This window comes from Triticum aestivum, chromosome 6B (assembly GCF_018294505.1).
Source record: "Triticum aestivum cultivar Chinese Spring chromosome 6B, IWGSC CS RefSeq v2.1, whole genome shotgun sequence".
In the NCBI taxonomy this organism is placed as follows: Eukaryota; Viridiplantae; Streptophyta; class Magnoliopsida; order Poales; family Poaceae; genus Triticum; species Triticum aestivum.
In genome coordinates, this window is record NC_057810.1 from 161,454,712 (window position 1) to 161,482,558 (window position 27,847).

The following is a 27,847-nucleotide window of genomic DNA, read 5'->3' on the forward strand; positions in this document are numbered from 1 at the left end:
CAAACTCAAACATGGCCTTTTAAAGTGCTTTTCCTTGTTCTGCTTAAAACATCAATTTAACTTGTTTGATCATGCATGAAAATAGTACAGATGGATAGATTGGATTTTTCTGATCATTTTTCATATATAATTTGTCTGATTTGGAGTTACAGAATAAAAGTTATGAATTTTTGAAGTTTAAATAATATTCTGGAATTTCCTGATTTAAATTAAATCCAGAAATATATATATTGCGCCAGCATGACGTTAGCATGATGTCAGTGGTCAACTGCGGCTGGCTGGGGTCAAACCTGACGTGTGGGGTCCACACGTCAGTGACAGGGGGGTTTAACAGGGTTAATTTAATCCTAATTAGGAATTAGTGGCGCTGGGGCCCACTGGTCAGTGCCAGGGGGTTAACTAACAGTGATTAGCACTAATCTGACCACCTGGCCGACGGGGCCCACGCGTCAGTGACACTGGGGGGGTCAAACCTCAGGTCAAACAGGTCAAACCCACCGGCGACATGACGCCGGCGAGGCCCGAGACGGCGGCGCGATACGGAAACACGCTACAGGGCACGGGCGAGGCCGTGCTTGGGCTCGTTGGAGAGCCCTTGCTCCCGCGCGTCGAACGGTGGTGGTGGCCGTGCCTGTGGTGGCCGGTACCGACGACGGCGAGCTTGTGAGCGGCGGCCGGAGTTCGGCCAACGGCGGGTTAGGCGATGCAGGGCGCTAGGGGAGGCGTTGGTGCGTGCTACGTGCTCCTGGTGAGGTGTGGAGCACGATGGTGTGCTCGGCTTCGAGCTACCACGGCTCCAGCCACGGCGGCGACGAGGCACTGCGGCGGCGAGCTTCGGAGCTCAAGGGGACGGCAACTACAGGATGCTAGGGACGACGGGGCAAGGGGAAATCGGGTCAGCGGCTCACCGCGGAGCTGCAGGGATGGTTAGCGGGCTCGGGGACGTCCGGTAGCTCTCGAATCGACGGCGACGATCTCCGGTGGCCGAGGAGGGGAACGGCGACGTGGGCGGCGATGCAGGGCTTCCGGAGGCCCGTGGATCGGTGGGGAGGAAGAGGGGGTCGAGGCGGAGCCTCTGGGCTAGTCGGGGGAGCGAGGGAAGGGCGGTGGCTGCAGCTACGGCGAACGGCGTCGGCGGCTTCGCTCTGCTTCGGGAGAGGAGGCGAGGGAGGCAAAGCAGGGAGAGAGGGAAGAGGTGCACGGGAGAGTGAGAGGGGTCAGGGGGATCGGGACGGCCTGCGGAAGTCGTCCACGCGGCCAGGAGCTCGTCGGCAAGCAGGAGGTGGCCGCGCGGCCGTGCGCGTGCGAGCACGCAGCAGCTTCGGGGCGAGGGGACGAAGACGACAGAGGAGGGAGGCGGGCTGGGCCGCCTGCTGGCTGGGCCGGCCAGCTGGCTGGGCCGGACAGGGAGGAGCCCAGGTAAGCTCCTCCTTTTATTTATTTTCTGTTTTCTAATTTCTGACATTTGTTTTGATTTAAATAAAATATTAAATCATTTATTTACCTTATGCCAATTTTTGCAGGAGCTAGATATATTATTCCAGAGCTCCTTTATAATGGCATAATATTTGGACATATATTAATATATATAACTAATATATTTCCAATGCAAATATTTATGCATTAATTCCAAATGCCCAAAATAAATACCTATGAGCTCTTAAAAATATTGGTTTGATTTTTATCTCTGTCCAATATTTTCAGAGAGCAACATGAGCATTTTCTTGGACCCTTTTGGAGAAATTTTTATTTGGATCATTTTCAAAAATGATTCTGAGGGTTTCACAAATCCCCATTTCAAATTAAATGGAATTTTAAACATGATGCACACACTCTGATGCATGACTAGCTAGGGTGTGACAACTCACCCCCACTCAAAAGAATCTCGTCCCGAGATTTGGGTTCCTCCGGGAAGAAGGCGGGATACTCAAGTCGAAGACGATCCTCCCTTTCCCAAGTTGCTTCATCCTCAGAATGGTGCGACCATTGAACTTTGAGAAACTTGATATTATGACGTCGGGTGGTACGTTCGGCCTGATCGAGGATACGAATGGGGTACTCTCGATATGTAAGATTATCTTGGAGATCAAGCGTTTCGTGGTCCACTCCACGGATAGGATCCGAGAAGCAACGCCTGAGTTGAGAAACGTGGAAGACATCGTGGACTCTGGAGAGGTGCGGAGGTAGTTCCAACTGGTAGGCAACTTCTCCTCGTTTGGCGAGAATGCGAAAAGGTCCAATGTAACGAGGAGCCAATTTGCCTTTGATACCGAAACGATGGGTTCCCTTCAGAGGGGTGACCCGAAGATAAGCCTTCTCGTCAACCTCGAAAGTCATAGCCTTATGTTTTCGGTCATATTGACTCTTTTGACGAGATTGGGCTGTTTTCAACTTTTCACGAACGATACGAACTTGTTCTTCTGCTTCCTGAATCATATCCGGGCCAAAGAATTGTCTTTCCCCGGTCTCTGACCAGTTAAGGGGTGTTCGACACCGTCGTCCATAGAGAACTTCAAAAGGGGCTTTACCCAAGCTAGATTGATAGCTGTTGTTGTAAGCGAATTCGGCAAATGGAAGGCACTTCTCCCAGTCCATTCCGAATGAGATAACAGAGGCTCGAAGCATGTCTTCTAGAATCTGGTTGACGCGTTCCACTTGACCACTCGACTGAGGGTGGAAGGCGGTGCTAAAGGAGAGACGGGTTCCCATAGCATTTTGGAAACTTTCCCAAAATCGAGAGGTGAAAAGACTTCCTCGATCCGAGTTAATTTCCAAAGGAACACCATGGAGGGACACTATTCGGGAGATGTATAAGTCTGCCAGCTGACTAGCGGTTATACTCTCACGAACAGGTAAGAAATGGGCTACTTTGGAAAGACGATCGACAACGACGAAAATAGCATTATTCCCTCTCTTGGTCCTGGGAAAACCGGTAATGAAATCCATACCAATTTTATCCCATTTCCATTCAGGAATAGCTAAGGGTTGAAGGGTGCCAGCAGGCCGTTGATGCTCTGCTTTTACACGACGACAGACGTCGCAATTAGCAATATACTGAGCAATTTCTCTCTTCATCCTAGTCCACCAGAACCTCTGGCGTAGGTCCTGATACATCTTAGTACTACCGGGATGAATGGTGAGAGGAGATTCATGAGCCTCCTTAAGGATCAACTGCCGTAGATGCTGGTTCTTGGGAACCACTAGACGGTTCTCAAAGTACACAACACCATGATCATTTGTGGAGAAACAACTAGCACCTCCGCTAGCAATGTTCTCTTTGATTTTAGATATTCCCTTATCTCGCTTTTGGGCAGCGATGATTTGATCCGTAAGAGTAGGTTTTGCTACCAAGGTGGAAAGAAAACCTTGAGGTACAATGTGAAGGTTAAGCTTCCGAAATTCCTCATGGAGAAGCGGTTGACTTTGTTGTAACATCAGGTTGTTACAATAAGATTTACGACTTAGCGCATCAGCCATGACGTTGGCTTTCCCTGGGGTGTAGGTTATTCCTAAGTCGAAGTCTGTGATCAACTCAACCCAACGTCTTTGCCTGAGATTCAGATCCGGTTGGGTGAAAATGTACTTCAGACTTTGGTGATCAGTGAATATTTCGCAACGATTACCGAGGAGGTAATGTCGCCAGGTCTTAAGTGCATAGACTACGGCTGCAAGCTCTAGATCATGAGTAGGATAATTCTCCTCATGTGGGTGCAATTGCCGTGAAGCGTAGGCAATTACGTGTCGATCTTGCATGAGAATGCAACCTAGTCCTTGTCGCGAGGCGTCGCAGTAGATAACAAAGTCCTTGGAGAAGTCTGGCGGTACCAGTACGGGAGCAGAGGTCAGGCGTCTTTTCAGTTCCTGAAAGCTGTGCTCACATTGTGGAGTCCATTCGAACTTCTTATCTTTCTTGAGGAGTTCGGTTAGAGGTTTAGCAACTTTGGAGAAGTTCTCGACAAAGCGACGACAATAGCTCGCTAAGCCCAGAAAACTCCGAACTTGCTTGACCGATTCAGGTGGAGTCCAATTAAGGACGGCTTGAACTCGCTCAGGGTTAACAGCAATACCTTTACCAGATATTACATGACCCAGATAGGTCACTTCTGACAACCAGAATTCACATTTAGAAAATTTGGCATAAAGGCGATGCTCTCGAAGTTTCTTCAACACTAGCCTTAGATGTTCGGCATGTTCTTCCTCGTTCTTGGAGTAGATGAGTATATCATCGAGGTAAACTACGACGAATTTATCCAAATACTCCATGAAGATTGAGTTCATTAACCGAGAAAAGGTGGCTGGAGCGTTGGTTAAACCGAAGGACATGACGGTGTACTCGTATTGGCCATAACGAGTAACAAAGGCCGTTTTAGGAATGTCCCCGTTTCTGATTTTGATTTGATGGTAGCCCAACCTCAAATCCATCTTGGAGAAGACTGAGGATCCAGCGAGCTGATCATACAGGTCGTTGATCCTGGGAAGCGGATATTTGTTCTTGATTGTGACCAAATTGACAGGTCGGTAATCTACAACCATCCGGTCCGTACCATCCTTCTTCTTGACGAATAGGACGGGGCAAGCCCACGGAGATGAGCTAGGTCGGATGAAACCCTTTTTCAAGGACTCATCGAGTTGTTTCTTAAGCTCGGCTAGTTCTAGGGGTGCCATCTTATAGGGTCTTCTAGCAATCGGAACGGTTCCTGGAATGAGGTCTATTACGAACTCAACATCCCTGTCAGGTGGAACACCTGGCAATTCCTCTGGGAAGACATCCGGGAAGTCACGGACTACCGGAATGTCCTCAAGGTCTGGCAAAGGGCTGGCGTTAAGAGAATATAATTGTCGCTTGGCTATTCGGGTCAAGACATTGACTATCTTCCCCGAAGGATGGGTGAGTTGAACAGTCCTAGAGAAGCAATCAATTTTGGCATGATGAGCTGACATCCAGTCCATACCCAGAATGATATTAATATCTGAAGATTTAAGGGCTATCAAAGACGCGAGGAAAACAAGTCTGTCGACTTGGATTTCATTTCCATGGCTTACTCTAGAAGTTTGCCATTTGGATCCCGGCGTTTGAATTACCATAGAGGTTGGCATATCACCGAATGCGACGTTATGCAAACGAGAATAATTTTCGGATACAAAAGAATGAGAGGCTCCTGTATCGAAAAGAACAGATGTCGGGTGGCAATTAACAAGAAGCGTACCGAGAACGACGTTGGGATCCTCTTGAGCTTCTTCGGCAGAGATACAGTTGACATGGCCACGTGAAGCGGTGGCCGGCTTGGCGTGGAACACTTTCCCTGTCGGCTTGCCACGGCCAACAGCTTTAGCAGATTGATTGGGGTTGGTCTGGGGACACTCACGCATATAGTGACCAGATTCCCCACACTTGAAACAAGTCACGGAACTGGTACGTGGAGGAGCATTGTTAGTTGGACCCCCATAGGGCTTGGCCGGTGCAGACTGTTGAACAGGGCGAGGCGCCTGGAAAGATGGCCTCGGTGTGAACCTGGGTGGCAGGGCGGTGTTGGGCACCCACACGCGGCGCTTCTGAGGACCAGCACCGGATGAGGAACCCATGTCACGGCCATGCTTGCGTGTTGCGTCATAGTCAGTCTGACCAGTTTCAGCACTGATGGCTTTGTTGACAAGTTTCTGAAAAGATGTGCACTCATGCAGACGGAGGTCACGGCGAAGCTCAGGACTAAGGCCCTTACGGAACCTTGCTTGCTTCTTGGCGTCAGTAGAAACTTCCTCGGTTGCATATCGTGCGAGGTTACCAAACTCCCTGCTGTAAGCATCCACAGAAAGTCGGCCTTGGGTGAAACTGCAAAATTCCTCACGTTTACGGTCCATGAGACCCTCCGGAATGTGATGTTCACGGAAAGCCTCGCTGAATTCAGCCCAAGTAGTGACATGGCCCGCTGGGCGCATAGCTCCATAATTCTCCCACCATAGACTGGCGGGGCCTTCAAGATGATATGCAGCAAAGGTGACCTTGTCAGCCTCCGCTACCAGCGCGGAACGCAGTTTGTGAGAGATACTGCGAAGCCAGTCATCAGCGTCGAGAGGCTCGACGGAGTGGTGGAACGTGGGTGGATGTAATTTGATAAAATCACTGAGTGACACCACGTTAGTCCTCTGATGGTGTGCCGTGTTCTGTTCAATACGCTCCAACAAACGGTTGGTCTCCCGCTTGTTTCTCTCAGCTTCCATCATAACCTCGGCTAGGGAAGGAGGATGAGGCAGATTTGCATCCCTGACTTCACTGCCTTCGGCCTGCTCTTGAGGAGCAGGGTTAGTGCGCGTGTTGACCATCCTAGGTAAACAAGACAATGATTTAGTCAGGATGATAAAATTCCGACATAGGATATAAAATGTAAGGAATAACTCGAAATGCAAGATGATCATCCGTATGACATGGTAAATACAGAAACTGCTTCTTTATTCCATCGTCATACACACCATACAGGGTTTAGTACAAGACCAAACAAAGTACTATTACGGTGAAAAGAGGATTACATCTCATCGGAGGCATTCCAAGCTCCTATACATTATTTTTCTACACCTCCGGAAAGAGTACAAACTAGGTCATATCCCACGAGTCACGCGGGACGATAGACGACACAGCTAGTGCGAACTAGTGATACTACCACTAACTCAGACCGATCCGTAGTAGTCCTCGTAGAAGTCACCTCCATAGCCTGGAAGCTCAACATGATCATCCGGAAACAGACGATCTCGCGGAGCTTGTGGACCATAGGGGCTAGGATGAGGTCTTGGACCAACAGACGGTGGCCTGCGGGGACCGCGAGGTGGGGTGATGCCTCCTACATCACGCCAACCCATCACGTCTGGCAGAGCAGATCTCACAGGATAGAGATCGCGCATATCTGAATATCCAGCTTGCACCGCCGGTGCGAACCGAGTCAAAGTGGCCCAGTGGTCAGCACGGGTATTGAAGAGCTCTAACCTCAAGGCCCGATTTTCACGGTCCTTATCCTCGAGCATCTCAGCAGTGGTGCGAGTCCGTGAATCCTCCTGGGTGGGGTCAGCATAGATAGCCTGGAGATACCCTTGTGCTCCCGGAAGTGATCCTGGCATATACCGGAAATCAGAGTCCCGAAATAGACCAGATCTGACTCGCATGATGGTCATCATAGAGTAGGCGGCGTCCTGCACAGCCATCTCAATAGTAACCCCGAGTCCATAGGAGCAGTGAAGGGGCTCGGTGGATCCAGGATAAGATGGAAATATCCTGACAGTGCAGAGATACTGGCTTTGATTGAAGTCCCGAAATTGCTCTTCGACCGTGTACTCAGGATACCAGCGGTATCCAGCCTCAGTCATTACCCTGACCAACTTGGCAGTATGGCCGGGTACATCTAGGCATCGAGTCAGGCGAACCACTTGATTGAGGTCGCGAGTGGCCATCTGAAAGCACAATCATAATGCAAAGGCATTAGAATTTCTAGCAAAATTTCGGCAGCATAACAGCTGTAAATGCTCAAGAAGGATTTTGAGACATTTGACAAAGGATTTCATACACACTCAACATCATCATATCAAAGTTCTGAGACCATCCTAGCAACATAATGTGGTAAAGAACTGAACTAGGCTTGTATCCATCAAACCTATAAGGTACTACTGATTAGTAACACGTGATCCTGATAGAGAGAATAGATCCTAATTCCTTAACCCCCGGTGGAAGAATGGACTGACTCAGATCAGAATGTCATAAGATAAAGGAGTAAAAAGAGCCTTACGTTCCAACCCACAAACAATTCCCCTACATATAACTAAAGAATTTCTAGACTCAACATCGACCAGTTTGGCTTGGAGAACCTACAGGCAGTCCGGCTCTGATGCCAACGCTGTCAGGACCCCGACTCGATGTCACATCGATCTAGCCGGTAACACCTCATATCACTTTGCGGCCTCACGCACGGTATCCCCACGGGTGTCGCCTTACCTTTGCCCGGGACCGTTTGCGCCTTTTGGCTCACGTATATGATAGTGTCGCTAGCATCCATATGATAAGGAGCCCGGGCTGACATGACTAGTCGTAAACCCAAAGTGGCACAGACTTACAGGGACAGGCATCCATGACCCAGCTTCGAACGTGTCGGTCATCAGCAAGTGGGTCCGGGCTGTAGCACTGGGCTAGCAGGACTCCGGTAAACCGGGCTGTAGCGGGCTAACAGGACTCCGGTACTCAATGCGTGACATTTCCCCGAAGGGACAGACACAGGAACGAAGAAGGACACATGCCGGCCAGCCTAAGTGTTCCAGAGCAGTAGCAAGCTACCATGGCTCAGCGGTAACACTAGGAGACATTTCCCGGTAAGAGAGGCTACTAAAGATAAACAACTAGATAGTCAGATCCCACACATACCAAGCATTTCAATCATACACACAATATGCTCGATATGTGCAAATACAACGAAGCATCACAACATGACTCTACGACACAAGTACTTTATTTAAGGCTCAGGGAGCCATACATAACATACACAAAGGTACGGGTCTCACGACCCAGCATTCAAGTCATACAGTCATACAAACCAGCAGCGGAAGTAACTTGTCTGAGTACAGACAACTAGTAAAATAAAAGAGGCTTGGAAAGCCTAGCTATACTACGTGGTCCTTCACAAGCTCAGGGTCACCACCTGGGCCTTTAGCCTACTCGTTGATGTCAACGTCTACATAGAACCCATCAGAAGGGGTTGCAGCGTCTTCTGTAAAAATGTAAATTATAGCAACATGAGTACAAAGGTACTCAGCAAGACTTACATCAGATCCTACATACATGCATATTATCAAGAAGGGTTGGTGGAGTTATTGCAGCAAGCCAGCTTTGACTCTTGGCTAGACTATCCTACGATACTTCAACTTGAAATGGTTTTGCGCACACGAGTCCACTACTCACCACTTCAATACACTACCGAGGATCCACCTCCGTCTTCCTACGGAAGAGCCATCCTCGGCACTCACACTTATCTTGAGGCTTTTAGCAGTTTCCATTTACTTGTCTATGAACTGTATAGGCAACCAAGTAGTCCTTTACCGCGGACGCGGCTATTCGAATAGATCATGATAACCCTGCAGGGGTGTACTTCTTCATACATGTTTCCACCACTTAGCGTCTGCACACGACATGTGCTCGGCAGACTTCAAGCGAAAGCCGACGTGGGTGTAGACCACGACCTACCTAAACACTTAAGCCTCTAGTCCAGGTTTATCGCCTATCCAGGTTCCATCCGCAGGGAGTCCGGCCGAGGTTTCCCATACGGCCCCGAACGATGTGAACAGGGTTCCCGAGATACCTAACGGGTATTCGGTACACCGTGCCACGTACCTACCGCATCACAGCCCACCCCTACGGTCAGCGCTGTCCACGGCCTCCAGTAGGCTACAAACACCAGAAACTACTTGCAACTCCTGGACAGAGAGCTAGGGTGAATAAGAAGTCGAGCGGGGTCATATTTCAGGGCCCAATGCATGGTAGTAGCTGTATCTTAAATCACACATACAGATCTCAGTGCTTAAGGTCGGCTTCAATGAAACAACCCACCATGTACTCCTACATGGCCTCTCATCGATACCTTTACCAAATCGTGTTCACCACACCACTCTCATTACCGACATAATCATTTCACTCTAGCCCATCACCCAGATGAACCAGACCTGACACGACTCTAAGCATAGCAGGCATAGCAAGGTAGGAACAACACATACATATGGCTCAATCAACTCCTACACATGCTAGTGGGTTTCATCTAGTTACTGTGGCAATGACAGGTCATGCAGAGGAAATGGGTTCAACTACCGTAGCACACAGCAGTTTGAAACGCGTTGTCTTAATGCAGTAAAAGAGAGCAGGAGCGAGAACATGGGATTGTATCGATATGATCAAATGGTTGGTTGCTTGCCTGATGGTTCGATGCACTGATACGGTTCTTCGTTAGGGTAATCACGGTACTCCTCGGAGGCAGAACCTGTCGCAAAGGACACCGATACACAACCATCACCAAACAATGTGCAACAATATGATGCATGCATGAAACATGGCAATATGAGTGTGTTGGGCTAATGCAACTAAAACCAGAAGGGTTTGAACAAATTTGAATCAAAGATTCAAATTTCAAACTCAAACATGGCCTTTTAAAGTGCTTTTCCTTGTTCTGCTTAAACATCAATTTAACTTGTTTGATCATGCATGAAAATAGTACAGATGGATAGATTGGATTTTTCTGATCATTTTTCATATATAATTTGTCTGATTTGGAGTTACAGAATAAAAGTTATGAATTTTTGAAGTTTAAATAATATTCTGGAATTTCCTGATTTAAATTAAATCCAAAAATATATATATTGCGCCAGCATGACGTCAGCATGACGTCAGTGGTCAACTGCGGCTGGCTGGGGTCAAATCTGACGTGTGGGGTCCACACGTCAGTGACAGGGGGGTTTAACAGGGTTAATTTAATCCTAATTAGGAATTAGTGGCGCTGGGGCCCACTGGTCAGTGCCAGGGGGTTAACTAACAGTGATTTGCACTAATCTGACCACCTGGCCGACGGGGCCCACGCGTCAGTGACACTGGGGGGGTCAAACCTCAGGTCAAACAGGTCAAACCCACCGGCGACATGACGCCGGCGAGGCCCGAGACGGCGGCGCGATACGGAAACACGCTACAGGGCACGGGCGAGGCCGTGCTTGGGCTCGTTGGAGAGCCCTTGCTCCCGCGCGTCGAACGGTGGTGGTGGTCGTGCCTGTGGTGGCCGGTACCGACGACGGCGAGCTCGTGAGCGGCGGCCGGAGTTCGGCCAACGGCGGGTTAGGCGATGCAGGGCGCTAGGGGAGGCGTTGGTGCGTGCTACGTGCTCCTGGTGAGGTGTGGAGCACGATGGTGTGCTCGGCTTCGAGCTACCACGGCTCCAGCCACGGCGGTGACGAGGCACGGCGGCGGCGAGCTTCGGAGCTCAAGGGGACGGCAACTACAGGATGCTAAGGACGACGGGGCAAGGGGAAATCGGGTCAGTGGCTCACCGCGGAGCTGCAGGGATGGTTAGCGGGCTCGGGGACGTCTGGTAGCTCTCGAATCGACGGCGACGATCTCCGGTGGCTGAGGAGGGGAACGGCGACGTGGGCGGCGATGCAGGGCTTCCGGAGGCCCGTGGATCGGTGGGGAGGAAGAGGGGTCGAGGCGGAGCCTCTGGGCTAGTCGGGGGAGCGAGGGAAGGGCGGTGGCTGCAGCTACGGCGAACGGCGTCAGCGGCTGCGCTCTGCTTCGGGAGAGGGGGCGAGGGAGGCGAAGCAGGGAGAGAGGGAAGAGGTGCACGGGAGAGTGAGAGGGGTCAGGGGGATCGGGACGGCCTGCGGAAGTCGTCCACGCGGCCAGGAGCTCGTCGGCAAGCAGGAGGTGGCCGCGCGGCCGTGCGCGTGCGAGCACGCAGCAGCTTCGGGGCGAGGGGAGGAAGACGACGGAGGGCTGCAGTGGTGGGCTGGGCCGCCTGCTGGCTGGGCCGGATAGGGAGGAGCCCAGGTAAGCTCCTCCTTTTATTTATTTCTGTTTTTTAATTTTTCTGACATTTGTTTGATTTAAATAAAATATTAAATCATTTATTTACCTTATGCCAATTTTTGTAGGAGCTAGATATATTATTCCAGAGCTCCTTTATAAATGGCATAATATTTGGACATATATTAATATATATAACTAATATATTTCCAAAGCAAATATTTATGCATTAATTCCAAATGCCCAAAATAAATACCTATGAGCTCTTAAAAAATATTGGTTTGATTTTTATCTCTGTCCAATATTTTCAGAGAGCAACATGAGCATTTTCTTGGACCCTTTTGGAGAAATTTTTATTTGGGTCATTTTCAAAAATGATTCTGAGGGTTTCACAAATCCCCATTTCAAATTAAAAGGAATTTTAAACATGATGCACACACTCTGATGCATGACTAGCTAGGGTGTGACAAAACCCAAAATGTTTGATCATCTCATCAAAGCGCATATTCAATCTCCGAGATGCTTACTCCAGTCCTTCGAAGGATTGCTGGAGCTTTGCATACTTGTTAGCATCTTTCAGGATTGACAAAACCTTCTGGTTGTCTCACATACAACCTTTCCTCAAGAATAACGTCGAGGAAACAATGTTTTGACATCCTATCTGCAAGATTTCATAAATCATGCAGTAATTGCTAATATAATTCCAACAGACTCTTAGCATCGCTACGAATGAGAAAGTCTCATTGCAGTCAACTCCTTGAACTTGTCGGAAAACGTCTTAACGACAAGTCGAGCGTTCTTAATGGTGACACTTACCATCATTGTCCGTCTTCCTTTTAAAATCCATCTGTACTCAACAGCCTTACGACCATCAAGCAGTTCTTCCAAAGTCTACACTTTGTTTTAGTTCATGGATCCTCTCTCGGATTTTATGGCATCGAGCCATTTGTCAGAATCCGGGCCCACCATCACTTCTCCATAGCTCGTAGGTTCATTGTTGTCTAGCAACATGACCTTAAGACAGGATTACCGTACCACTCTGAAGCAGTACGCGTCCTTGTCATCCTACGAGGTTTGGCAGTGACTTGATCCGAGGCTTCATGATCACTATCATCAGCTTCCACTTCAATTGGTGTAGGTGCCACAGGAACAACTTCATGTGCCCTGCTACACACTAGTTGAACTGACGGTTCAATAACCTCATAAAGTCTCCACCATCCTCCCACTCAATTCTTTCGAGAGAAACTTTTCCTCGAGAAAGGACCCGTTTCTAGAAACAAACTTTTGCTTCCGGATCTGAAATAGGAGGTATACCCAACTATTTTTGGGTGTCCTATGAATATTCATTTCTATCCGCTTTGGGTTTGAGCTTATCAACCTGAAACTTTTTCACATAAGCGTTGCGGCCCCAAACTTTTAAGAAATGACAAATTAGGTTTCTCCAAACCATAGTTCAAAAGGTGTCGTCTCAACGGAATTACGTGGTGCCCTATTTAAAGTGAGTGTGGTTGTCTCTAATGCCTAACCCATGAACGATAGTGGTAATTCGTTAAGAGACATCATGGTATGCACCATATCCAATAGGGTGCAGCTATGATGTTCGGACACACCATCACACTATGGTGTTCCAGGTGGTATTAGTCCTGAAACAATTTCCACAAGGTCTTAATTGTGTACCAAACACGTAACTCAGATATTCATCTCTATGATCATATCATAGACATTTTATCCTCTTGTCACGATGATCTTCAACTTGACTCTTAAATTACTTGAACCATTCAATAATTCAGACTTGTGTTTCCTTAAGTAAATATACAGCATCTACTCAAATCATCTGTGAAGTAAGAACATAACGATATCCACTGCGTGCCTCGGCACTCATTGGACAGCACACATCAAAATGTATTACTTCCAACAAGTTGCTCTTTTGTTCCATCTTACTAAAAAACGAGGCTTTTCGGTCATCTTGCCCATGTGGTATGATTTGCATGTGTCAAGTTATTCAAAATCAAGTGAGTCCAAACGATCCATCTGCATGGAGTTTCTTCATGCGTACATACCAATAGACATGGTTCGCATGTCTCAAACTTTTCAAAAACGAGTGAGTCCAAAGATCCATCAACATGGAGCTTCTTCATGCGTTTTTAGACCAATATGACTTACATGGCAGTGCCACAAGTAGGTGGTACTATCATTACTATCTTATATCTTTTGGCATGAACATGTGTATCTTTACGATCGAGATTCAATAAACCATTCATTTTAGGTGCAAGACCATTGAAGGTTTTATTCAAATAAACAGAGTAACCATTATTCTCCTTAAATGAATAACCGTATTGCGATAGACATAATCCAATCATGTCTATGCTCAACGCAAACACCAAATAACAATTATTTAGGTTTAACACCAATCTCGATGGTAGAGGGAGCGTGCGACGCTTGATCACATCAACCTTGGAAACACTTCCAACACATATCGTCAGCTCACCTTTAGCTAGTCTCCGAAGCTTTTATTTCGAGTTACTAAAACTTAGTAACCGAACCGGTATCTAATACACTGGTGCTACCAGGAGTACTACACATTGACATAATGTATATCCAATATACTTCTGTCGACCTTGCCTGTTTTCTTATCTACCAAGTATCTAGGGTGGTTCTGTTTTAGTGTCCATTCCTCTCATTATAGAAGCACTTAGTCTCGGGTTTGGGTTCAACCTTGGGTTTTCACTAGAGCAGCAACTATTTTGCCGTTTCATGAAGTATCCCTTCTTTCCCTTGCCCTTCTTGAAACTAGTGGTTTTACTAACCATCAACAATTGATGCTCCTACTTGACTTCTACTTTCACGGTGTCAAACATCGCGAATACTTCAAGGATCATCATATCTATCCATGATATGTTATAGTTCATCACGAAGCTCTAGTAGCTTGGTGGCAATGACTTTGGAGAAACATCACTATCTCATCCGGAAGATTAACTCCCACTCGATTCAAGTGATTGTTGTACACAGACAATCTGAGTACAAGCTGCGCTTTTCTCCCTTAGTTTGGAGGCCAAGAAGCTCGTCGGAGGTCTTATACCTCTGATGTGGGCACGATCCTGAAATCCCAATTTCAGCCTTTGAAACATCTCATATGTTCTGTGACATTTCAAAATGTCTTTGGTGCCTCATTTCTAAACCATTTAACATTACCCACTAAACTATCACGTAGTCATCAAAACGTGTGTGTCAGATGTTCGCAACATCCACAAATGACGTTCGAGGTTCAGCACACCGAGCGGTGCATTAAGGACATAAGCCTTCAACGCAGCAATGAGGACAATCCTCAGTTTTCGGACCCAGTCCGCAGAATTGCTACTATCAACTTTCAACTAAATTTTCTCTAGGAACATATCTAAAACAGTAGAACTAAAACGCGAGCTAACGACATAATTTTGTAAAGACCTTTTGACTATGTTTAGGATAATTAAGTTCATCTTATGAACTCCCACTCAGACAGACAGCCCTCTAGTCATCTAAGTGATACATGATCTGAGTCAACTAGGCCGTGTCCGATCATCACGTGAGACGGACTAGTCATCATCGGTGAACATCTTCATGTTGATCGTATCCACTATACGACTCATGTTCGACCTTTCGGTCTCTTGTGTTCCGAGGCCATGTCTGTACATGCTAGGCTCGTCAAGTCAACCTAAGTGTTTCACGTGTGTAAATCTGGCTTACACCCGTTGTATGTGAACGTTAGAATCTATCACACCCAATCATCATGTGGTGCTTCGAAACAACGAACTTTCGCATTGGTGCACAGTTAGGGGGAACACTTTATTGAAATTTTAATGAGGGATCATCTTATTTAAGCTACCGTCGTTCTAAGCAAATAAGATGTAAAACATGATAAACATCACATGCAATCAAAAAGTGACATGATATGGCCAATATCATTTTTGCTCCTTTTGATCTCCATCTTTGGGGCTCCATGATCATCATCGTCACCGGCATGACACCATGATCTCCATCATCATGATCTCCATCATCGTGTCTCCATGAAGTGGTCTCGCCAACTATTACTTCTACTACTATGGCTAACGGTTTAGCAATAAAGTAAAGTAATTACATGGCGTTGTTCAATGATACGCAGGTCATACAATAAATTAAGACAACTCCTATGGCTCCTGCCAGTTGTCATACTCATCGACATGCAAGTCGTGATTCCTATTACAAGAACATGATCAATCTCATACATCACATATCATCCATCACATTCTTTTGGCCATATCACATCACATAGCATACCCTGCAAAAACAAGTTAGACGTCCTCTAATTGTTGTTTGCATGTTTTACGTGGCTGCTATGGGTTTCTAGCAAGAACGTTTCTTACCTACGCAAAAAACCACAATGTGATATGTCAATTGCTATTTACCCTTCATAAGGACCCTTTTCATCGAATCCGATCCGACTAAAGTGGGAGAGACTGGCACCCGCTAGCCACCTTATGCAACAAGTGCATGTCAGTCGGTGGAACCTGTCTCACGTAAGTGTACGTGTAAGGTCGGTCCGGGCCGCTTCATCCCACGATGCCGTTGAATCAAGATAAGACTAGTAACGGTAAGCATATTGAACAAAATCAACACCCACAACTACTTTGTGTTCTACTCGTGCATAGAATCTACGCATAGACCTAGCTCATGATGCCACTGTTGGGGAACATAGCAGAAATTCAAAATTTTCTACGCAACACCAAGATCAATCTATGGAGTAATCTAGCAACGAGGAGAAGGAGAGTGCATCTACATACCCTTGTATATCGCTAAGCAGAAGCGTTCAAGTGAACGGGGTTGAAGGAGTCGTACTCGCCGTGATCCAAATCACCGGAGATCCTAGTGCCGAACGGACGGCACCTCCGTGTTCAACACACGTGCAGCCCGGTGACGTCTCCCATGCCTTGATACGGCAAGGAGAGAGGGAGAGGTTGGGGAAGACTCCGTCCAGCAGCAGCACAACGGCGTGGTAGTGGTGGAGGAGCGTGGCACTCCAGGAGGGCTTCGCCAAGCACCGCTAGAGACGAGGAGGGAGAGAGGTAGGGCTGCGCCAGGGAGAGGTGGAAACTCTTGTGTTGGCAGCCCCAAATACCTCAACTATATATAGGGGAGAGGGAGGGGGCTGCGCCCCCTCTAGGGTTCCCACCCCAAGGGGTGCGGCAGCCCCAAAACCCATCTAGGGTGGCGGCCAAGGGGGGAGAGGGGGAAACTTGCCCCCCAAGTAAGGTGGAGGCGCCCCCTCCCCAAACCCTAGGCGCCTTGGGCCCTGGTGGGGGACACATCAGCCCACCTTGGGCTGGTCCCCTCCCACACTTGGCCCATGCTGCCCTCTGGGGCCGGTGGCCCCACTTGGTGGACCCCCGGGACCCTCCCGGTGGTCCCGGTACATTACCGATAGCACCCGAAACTTTTTTGGTGACCAAAACAGGACTTCCCATATATAAATCTTTACCTCCGGACCATTCCGGAACTCCTCGTGATGTCCAGGATCTCATCCGGGACTCTGAACAACATTCGGTAACCACGTATATCTATTCCCTATAACCCTAGCGTCATCGAACCTTAAGTGTGTAGACCCTACGGGTTCGGGAACCATGCAGACATGACCGAGACAACTCTCCGGCCAATAATCAACAGCGTGATATGGATACCCATGTTGGCTCCCACATGTTCCACGATGATCTCAGGATTCAATCAATCCTGTATTCAATTCCCTTTGTCTAGCGGTATAGTACTTGCCCGAGATTCGATCGTCGGTATGCCGATACCTTGTTCAATCTCGTTACTGGCAAGTCTCTTTACTCGTTCCGTAACACATCATCCCGTGATCAACCCCTTGGTCACATTGTGCACATTATGATGATGTCCTACCGAGTGGGCCCAAAGATACCTCTCCGTCACACAGAGTGACAAATCCCAGTCTCGATTCGTGCCAACCCAACAGACACTTTCGGAGATACCCGTAGTGTACCTTTATAGCCACCCAGTTACGTTGTGACGTTTGGTACACCCAAAGCATTCCTACGGTATCCGGGAGTTGCACAATCTCATGGTCTAAGGAAATGATACTTGACATTAGAAAAGCTTTAGCATACGAACTACACGATCTTTGTGCTAGGCTTAGGATTGGGTCTTGTCCATCACATCATTCTCCTAATGATTGATCCCGTTATCAATGACATTCAATGTCCATGGTCAGGAAACCATAACCATCTATTGATTAATGAGCTAGTCAACTAGAGGCTTACTAGGGACATGGTGTTGTCTATTTACCCACACATGTATCTGAGTTTCCTATCAATACAATTATAGCATGGATAATAAACGATTATCATGAACAAGGAAATATAATAATAATAAATAATTTATTATTGCCTCTAGGAAATATAATAATAACTCTACTACAGCGTTAGGTCACCTCTAGCACCGCGTATTGCCATGCTACGCTTTGTGATACTTTGATTGCTCTATTATTTATTGTGTTCCCACTCCGTTACTTCTTTCTGGTAGACCCCGAGGCTGCCGACAACCCCCAGTTCGACTACGATGTTGACGACCCCTCCTTGCGAGAGCAACCAGGCAAGCCCCTCCCCCCTTGATCACCAGATATCGCCTATTCTTCTCTATACTGCTTGCATTAGAGTAGTGTAGCATGTTACTATTCGGCTACTCCTATTCTGTTGCATAGCATGTCATTGTTGCTACAGTCATTGATACCTTGCCCACAATCCTAAATGCTTAGTATAGGATGCTAGTTTATCACCATTGGCCCTACATTCTTGTCAGTCTGCCTTGCTATACTATTGGGCCGTGATCACTCGGGAGGTGATCACGGGTATATACTATACATATATACATATTATACAGATGGTGACTAAAGTCGGGTTGGCTCGTTGAGTGCCGGCGAGTGATTCATGGATTGGGGGCTGAAAGGACCTTTGTCCCGACGACCCTCTGTGTGGACCTTTGTGGCGGAGCGACATGGTAGTTTGAGACCACCTAGGCGAGAGGTGGGCCTGCCCTGGTCGGCGTTCGTGGTTGATTCATAATAACACGCTTAACGAGATCTTGGTATTTGATCTGAGTCTAGCCACTGGCCTATACGCACTAACCAACTACGTGGGAAAGATATGGGCACCCGACGTCATGGTATCAGCCGAAGCCTTCGTGACATCAGCGACTGAGCGGCGCGCGCCGGGTTGGACTGCGTAATGCGACTTCCTTTGTAAAGGAGGTTTCTAGGTTTGCTCACCGGCCGCGTACGCAATCTGCAGGTGTGCAATGGGCGATGGGCCCAGACCCCTGCGCGCATAGGATTTAGACCGGCGTGCTAACCTTTATGTTGTGCCTAGGTGGGGCTGCGACGTGTTGATCTTCCGAGGCCGGGCATGACCCAGGAAAGTGTGTCCGGCCAAATGGGATCGAGCGTGTTGGGTTATGTGGTGCACCCCTTCAGGGAAGTTTATCTGTTCGAATAGCTGTGTCCCTCGGTAAAAGGACAACCCGGAGTTGTACCTTGACCTTATGACAACTAGAACCGAATACTTAATAAAAACACACCCAGAGAAGTTCCACAGACAACCCGATGATCACTTTTCCACAGGGCGACGAGGGGAGGATCGCCGGGTAGGATTATGCTATGCGATGCTACTTGGAGGACTTCAATCTGCTCTCTTCTACATGCTGCAAGACGGAGCCTGCCAGAAGAGTAGTCTTCGATAGGACTAGCTATCCCCCTCTTATTCTGGCATTCTGCAGTTCATTCCATCGATATTGCCTCTTTACACATATACCCATGCATATGTAGTGTAGATCCTTTCTTGCGAGTACTTTGGATGAGTACTCACGGTTGCTTTGCTTCCTCCTTTCCCCCCTCTTTCCTTTTCTCGTCGAATGCCGCAACCAGACATTGGAGCCCAGGATCCGGATGCCACCGTTGACGACGACTCCTACTACACTGGAGGTGCCTACTACTATGTACAGGCCGCTGATGACGACCAGGAGTAGTTTAGGAGGATCCTAGGTAGGAGGCCTGCGCCTCTTTCGATCTGTATCCCAGTTTGTGCTAGCCATCTTTTGGAAACTTGTTTAACTTATGTCTGTACTTAGATATTGTTGCTTCTACTGACTCGTTTATGTTCGAGCACTTATATTCGAGCCCTCGAGGCCCCTGGCTTGTAATATGATGCTTGTATGACTTATTTTACTTTTAGAGTTGTGTTGTGATATCTTCCCGTGAGTCCCTGATCTTGATCGTACATGTTTGCGTGTATGATTAGTGTACGATTAAATCGGGGGCGTCACAAGTTGGTATCAGAGCCGACTGCCTGTAGGAATCCCCTTTCCAACTCCTTGGCCCAAGTTGAGTCTAGAAGCTGAAAACTGTTTTACTAACTTGGATGTGTGGCTTACGGGCCCACATCGCCATTGGGTGGTATTAGGATCTTTTACTCCTCGACCTTTACTCTAGGACTCTGATCTCTCCTCTATTCGGGTTAAATGATTTTACTAACTCCGACTCTAGGTTCTCGTACCTACTTCCTCCCAGAGAGCCCTCACTCCAGATGATTGCTTAGTGCACTAGAAGATTTCGAAGATACTCTACAATGTTCTCCCGAGACACTTGTGCCCACCGCCCTTACAAACTCCCTACCATTGTTATATCCTTATGGATAACTATATACATGTGCCATTCTTACATTCAATCATATGGATCTTGATATTACAAGATGCCCCGAACTGCTTTCCGTTGCTCCGAGAATCCTTTGAGCTTACTGCCTTGCAGTTCTTACCACATGAATACACCCTACGAACAATTCCTCGCACTTATTGAGTATCCATTCATCCCCAGTTGTTCATATGCTTCATAAGATACTCTGAAATACTATCCGACCTTCTGAGCATCGTCTTCAAACAATTGCTCTACAAATACTTGTATGTTTACATTATGGATGCTCCCATATCACTAGCAATATTCACTAGTATCTTTTGACACCGTCATTTTGATCCTATTGATTCAACATGTGTGCGAATGCACACAATCATCAATCGACCCTCCTAAATTATCTTTCCGGCTCAGACGTCATTTTGAACATGAGCTGGTTCTCGACGAAACTATTTGTCATCAATTGTCTCTCTGGTCTATCCAACTTATCCATCCTTAATCAGAGCGTCTGCTTCTGATCCTTGTTTTGGAAATCATAATTCCTTTGATTATCTAAGCATCGAATTATTCAGATGTTCCTCTGATTGAGTACCGATACTCACATCAGCTCCGTTGTGGATCGCCCGATCCATTGTTGGATTTAATCCGACAGTGTCCTTCATATTCAATAACCTTGTGAGCCTCCCCTCGGATACATAATGCCTTTGGTAAATTGTATCCTCTACTTTCTTAACCTTGCTCTACTTTCGAGATGGTGATATTTACTCTTGAAGCTTGTGGTATATGTTTCTAAGATGCCCCGATGGGTTGAACCTATGCCATTTCTAATCCGTGTGAACCCGGAAACTACTATGGGTCATACTCTACTGTTGTTATGTCAGACAAAACTTCAACACTACAACTTCGTCGAAGGTGGGAAGTGAATGGAAGGTTATGCATTGGAGAAGTGGGAGTCGACCTTGAACCTGTGTGTTCAAGCCCATGGACACGATGTAGATCCTATCATGGAAACTTCTTGTAATAATAACTATTTCCTTGATAATATCATCTGGTATCTATGAATTGATCCTTTGCAATCATGGTTTCCGACCATGTCGTTCTTCTTTGATCCCATTTCTCGAACAAGTTTAAGCACTTGTCTTCTGCAGATCATTGCAACTGTCCAACCTTTACTTTGATCTACCTCGAGTATTACACTCTAGTATCTCAAAAATATCATGGAACTGCATAACTTTTATGGGTTCTTCATCAACTGTTGTTTCTCACCGATTCCAATTTTCTTGGGTTCTGGGTTGTCGTCAACCGAGAACACTGATATGTGAACCGATTCCGCATTCCGGTTCGATAACCCTAAGTAGTTTTCGTTGCTTATGAGTTTAATAATCCTTCAAGTCATTCCTAGCCTGATTGGCTATATCTTTATTGTGTTGATTTTAACTGTGCTACCAGGTCCTTCCCGGAGCACAAATTTCGACGATGAGCTGATATTACGTCGATCTTCCTTGTCATATCATTTCGCCTTGAATAACAAGCTTGATTTTGAGTTTGTGTCGTAATCGTGGTTCCAATAACCTTTCGCTTCATCATTCCTTTGACTTGATGTCATCACCGACCGATTAGATCTTCATGAAACCTCTCAACAAAATTTGTCATAATCATCATCAACATTCTGAGTTCTTCCAGGATATCAATTGAATTCATGATGAGAAATACCATCCTTGCCCCTTGATGATTTGTGTTATCATCGGCAATATTCTTGCCTTCCCCTAACACAAACTTTATCATGTTTTGTGTTGTACCTTGGTTTCCTTACTATTTAGCTTAGGTTATGTTCTACCTTGTAGTATTACTGTCTTCTATATCAAGAATGTTGTGAGAATTTCACCACCTCTTAAGAATTTTTGATACAGGTGATACTTCTTGCCATATCCGATCATTCCTTAGTCCCCGTGTTGTTTCTAACCAGAAAACCGACAATTGAACTATGATGTGTGAATTCGAAACTTCTAGCGACCCTATTGCTTTCAAGATAATGGTCAACCATTCGTTCTTAGACTATTGGTTATTGGATCACCATTCTAACTTGATCATGCACCCTAAGCCCTTATTTCGGGTGCAACTTTCAACCAATGTTTAAGTGTGTATGTTTTCCCTCAAGCATACATCATCATATCATTTGATAAGACAAATGTTGTCTCCTTGTTCACATAATTGTGGAAATCCATCCTTTTGGAAATCTCGATGCTATGTCGCTGAGTCCATCAGCCACCTCCTCATCCTCTCCTTGGTTTAATGATGAACTCTTGTTTTGGAACTCGCTTCCATAGTTCAATTGCCGAGAATCTTACAATGTCATCTCGACAATTTGTATTGCACCTTTTCTTCTTAGGCATCCTGAGTCTAAGGTACCCTAACACCGATCAGATCTGAATCTCGGTCAGATATGATGGTTGGAACATTTTTCCAAGAGATATAACACTGGTCTTTTATGACCCGGTAAGGTGATGGCATGCCCAGCACACCTGGCCGGATGACCTGCTGTTATAGTTTCCTTATTAGCAAGGTTATCCATTCTTTTATGAGGAAATTGTAAGACTTATTCTATAAGTAGTTCCTGATGAATCCTTTGTGTATCCAAAGTCTGATCTTTGCTTGAAGACCATGCCAATGCTATCTATAAGCATGACTGTGGTACTCAAACATCAACAAGAGCATTGGAAGCGCAATGCTAAGTTTTCTTTATCCAAACACCATTGTATGGGTAATGTCATGAAATTTCTCTCCCCTTACCTAAAGGGTTTTCTACAATTATATCCTGTCGTGGATATCATGCTCTGCTTATCCTTGGGAAGGATATACCCTTGTAATATGTGTTTAAACACATTTTCCTTTCCATTGTTCTATTTAATCTGATAATCATATTTTCCTTTCCATTGGTTGGTTTAATGTTGCTTGAGATCTATATGGTCTAAGCAATAATATTCTCCTGCTTATGTAAACACCTTGTCATACAGCCTAGTCAGTAAGACCCTGTTACTATTGTTGATGACATTTTGGTAACCACCGATAGACGAGAACTTTGCCTATTAGTCCGCGTCGTTTCAACGAGCAGGAAAATGGTTCTTTTCGTCCCTCGCCCTTGGTACCGATGTTTTTACTGACATATAACTGACAGGCTATCATCTGACATGCCTTGCTTACATGGTCACGCAAGACATCTCCGCCCTTCCTACTTTTAACCCACATGGTGGGCCCATAACCCATAGTTCCACAGGATCAAAACCTGACTCTCCTGTACAACCCTGATTCTAATGGTTATTCCTCAGGCTTGGCTTCGTATTTAATTCACGGGCCACCTTCCTAGTGCTCTATTCTGGTATCAGACACAATACGTACTCTCGCTGCTCAGAACCCCTTTCTCACTCTGGTTCAGACTTCGAGCAACTATCTATCCGCTTGGAACCTCTTATTGTACCTTCGTACCTTACTCTCAATGTATTTTATATGTTCAACTCGAGAGATAATCTTATGCTCATTCATGGGTTAACCCTAGATTGTTTCCCTCCTAAGCATTCTGTCTAAGCCGAGCTGCCCCTTACCTATTCGTAAGTACGTTGGAGTTCCTAAAGAAAAGGACGACTTCACCATGATGACCTGAAGAAGAGAAATCAAGACATCAACGTAATGGGTCAACCTCTTCGAGAAGGGCAACCAGGACCGAGAAGATCCATTAGATTTTTCGTAACCAAAACCTTTCCCCCTTTCACTACCTCTTAAATCTCGGGACGAGATTTCTTGTAGTGGAGGAGATTTGTGACGCCCGGATAATTAGGCTACAGTAATCCCGCGCTAATGATGCCACGTCACCTCGGTTACAGTTGTTAATCTCGCGCTAGTTTAAAATCGATTCAAATTCAAATTCAAATTCTAGCAAACAATAAAAGTTTCCAAATAATAAAAACAGTAGTTAAAACAATTAAATAAATACATATTGGATTTTATTAAATATTAAACTATTTTGTTTTGGGTAAATAATTGTTGTGGCAGTAGTATAAATTATAAATGTAGGTTTAGGTACTAGTGGTAATTTTTATAAAACAGAAACTTAGAGGAAACTAAAAATAAATAGAAAAGAATAATAACTAAAAGGAAAAGAACAAAACTGAAAACAAAATAAAATAGGAGGACCCCCCATGGCCAACTGGGCCAGACGACCCAGCTAGCCAGCCCATCTGGCCCTAACCGGCCCACCCCATCCAAACTTATCCTCCACTACCCCGAAACCCTAACCCATGCCCCCCCCCAACTTCCCCCACTCCCTCTCGCTTCCCCCTCCCGCTGATCTGGATCGGGGCGACGACCCCGACGACCGCGCCCCGTTCGCTGCTGCTCGAGGGCCTCCTCAACTTGTCGGACCGTTCCGCCGTCGCCGGAGCCCTTCCCCGCTGGACTGCATCCCCTGCGTCGTGCCGTCTCCTTCCTCCTCCTCAACCCCCATTGCCTAGACCCCATGGCCCATGGTGAGGCCCCGATCTCCTCCTGTCCTCCTTTGTCGCACGTCGTGCCCTGCGCCATCGAACTGCGCTCACCGTCGAGCTGCCCCCCTCCCCCGCGCGCGCACACGGTTGCCTGCACCACACGCAGCTCGCGCGCGTGCCCCTGACGCGGCCGCGCCCGCTCTACTGCCGCCTCTGCTCACTCCCGCCACCATGAGCTCGCTCCGGTCGAGCTCCGGCCTCGTCCCGCGGCCCCCGCTCTGGCTCCGCCATGCTCGCTCGCTGCCAGCCCCGCGGTCGTCGTCCCAGCACGCGCCGACCGTCGCTGCCCCCTCCCCCCAGCGGCCAACTCCGGCGCCCCACCGCGCCTCGCCGCCAGCCTGGTGCTGCATCGCCTCGCCTTCCCTCTCTGCTGCCCTGCTCCCTGGCCGCCCCCTCGCGTGACCCCGCCGTCCTCCACTGTTGTCCGCCACTCTCTCGCTGGTGTTGTTCCCGGCCGGCCTCGCCGTGGCCTCGGTCGTCGCCAGGCGATGGCGCCCCACCCCGTTGTCCTAGGCAAGCGCCCAATCAGGTTGGCGTCCGCACCCGTAAACCTGCCGCCCGCACGCCCGCTAAAGCCTCTGGCCATTGACAGCCTGGGCTCACGCCCCTGAGAACGTATTAAGAAAAAATGAATTAATAAAATTAATAATTAATTAATTAATTAATTTGTGGATTAATTAAGTTAATTAATCATGTTTAATTAATCAGATTAACTAGTTAGTTTAAATAAACAATAGTTAGATTAGCTAAATCCTAATTAATCTAAATAGAGTATGACAGGTGGGTCCCACACGTTAGTTTCACCCAGTCAACCCCCTGTTGACTGCTGATGTCATGCTGATGTCATCATGATGTCAGCATACACTATTTTGGATAATGTTAGAATTAAATAATTAAATAAATTCTAAAAATGATTAAATCTTTTAAAATTAATATAAAATAAACTGTAGCTCGGATGGGAAAACTTTGTACATGAAAATTGCTCAGAACGAGGAGACGAATTCGAATACGTAGCTCGTTCGTCCGTCACATATCCTTAGCATAGTGAACATGCAACTTTCCCGGATGTTTCCCACTTCGTGGGTATCACCTACTTCTGCGTTAGGTCACCTCTAGCACCGCGTATTGCCATGCTACGCTTTGTGATACTTTGGTTGCTCTGTTATTTATTGTGTTCCCCTCCGTTACTTCTTTCCGGTAGACCCCGAGGCTCCAGACGACCCCCCAATTCGACTATGGTGTTGACGACCCCTCCTTGCCAGAGTAACAAGGCAAGCCCCCCTGATCACCAGATATCGCCTATTCTTCTCTATACTGCTTGCATTAGAGTAGTGTAGCATGTTACTGTTTGGTTACTCATATTCTGTTGCATAGCCTGTCATTGTTGCTACAGTCATTGATACCTTACCCGCAATCCTAAATGCTTAGTATAGGATGCTAGTTTATCACCATTGGTCCTACATTCTTGTCAGTCTGCCTTGCTAGACTATTGGGCCGTGATCACTCAAGAGGTGATCACGGGTATATACTATACATATATACATATTATACAGATGGTGATTAAAGTCAGATCGGCTTGTTGAATGCCCGCGAGTGATTCACGGATTGGGGGCTGAAAGGACCTATGTCCCGACGGCCCTCTATGTGGATCTTTGTGGCGGAGCGACAGGGCAGGTTGAGACCACCTAGGCGAGAGGTGGGCCTGGCCCTAGTCGGAGTTCGCAGTTGCTTCATAATAACACGCTTAACGAGATCTTGGTATTTGATCTGAGTCTGGCCACTGGCCTATACGCACTAACCAAATACGCGGGAAAGATATGGGCACTCGACGTCGTGGTATCAGCCGAAGCTTTCATGACATCAGCGACTGAGCGGCGCGCGCCGGGTTGGACTACGTAACGCGACTTCCTTTGTAATGGAGGTTGCTAGGTCTGCTCACCGGCCGCATACGCATTGTGCAGGTGTGCAATGGGCGATGGGCCCAGACCCCTGCGTGCATAGGATTTAGACCGGCGTGCTGACCTCTCTGTTGTGCCTAGGTGGGGCTACGACGTGTTGATCTTCCGAGGCCGGGCATGACCCAGGAAAGTGTGTCCGGCTAAATGGGATCGAGCGTGTTGGGTTATGTGGTGCACCCCTGCAGGGAAGTTTATCTATTCGAATAGCCGTGTCCCTCGGTAAAAGGACAACTCGGAGTTGTACCTTGACCTTATGACAACTAGAACCGGATACTTAATAAAACACACCCAGACAAGTTCCACAGACAACCCGGTGATCGCTTTTCCACAGGGCGACGAGGGAAGGATCGCCGGGTAGGATTATGCTATGCGATGCTACTTGGAGGACTTCAAGCTGCTCTCTTCTACATGTTGCAAGACGGAGGCTGCCAGAAGCGTAGTCTTCGATAGGACTAGCTATCCCCCTCTTATTCTGGCATTCTGCAGTTCTGTCCATCGATATTGCCTCTTTACACATATACCCATGCATATGTAGTGTAGATCCTTGCTTGCGAGTACTTTGGATGAGTACTCATGGTTGCTTTGCTTCCTCTTTTCCCCCCTCTTTCCTTTTCTCCTCGGATGCCGCAACCAGATGTTGGAGCCCAGGATCCAGACGCCACTGTCGACGATGACTCCTACTACACTGGAGGTGCCTACTACTAAGTACGGGCCGCTGATGACGACTAGGAGTAGTTTAGGAGGATCCCAGGCAGGAGGCATGCGCCTCTTTCGGTCTGTATCCCAGTTTGTGCTAGCCATCTTATGGCAACTTGTTTAACTTATGTCTGTACTCAGGTATTGTTGCTTCCGCTGACTCGTTTATGTTCGAGCACTTATATTCGAGCCCTTGAGGCCCCTGGCTTGTAATATGATGCTTGTATGGCTTATTTTACTTTTAGAGTTGTGTTGTGATATCTTCCAGTGAGTCCCTGATCTTGATCGTACATGTTTGCGTGTATGATTAGTGTACGATTGAATCGGGGGCGTCACAGTCTTTGCTTCCCGACCCCATTTGCGCGGGAGATGGATCTGGACCCGCCGCAGGCGCTACGGCTGCATATGAGGGGCTATGGGAACA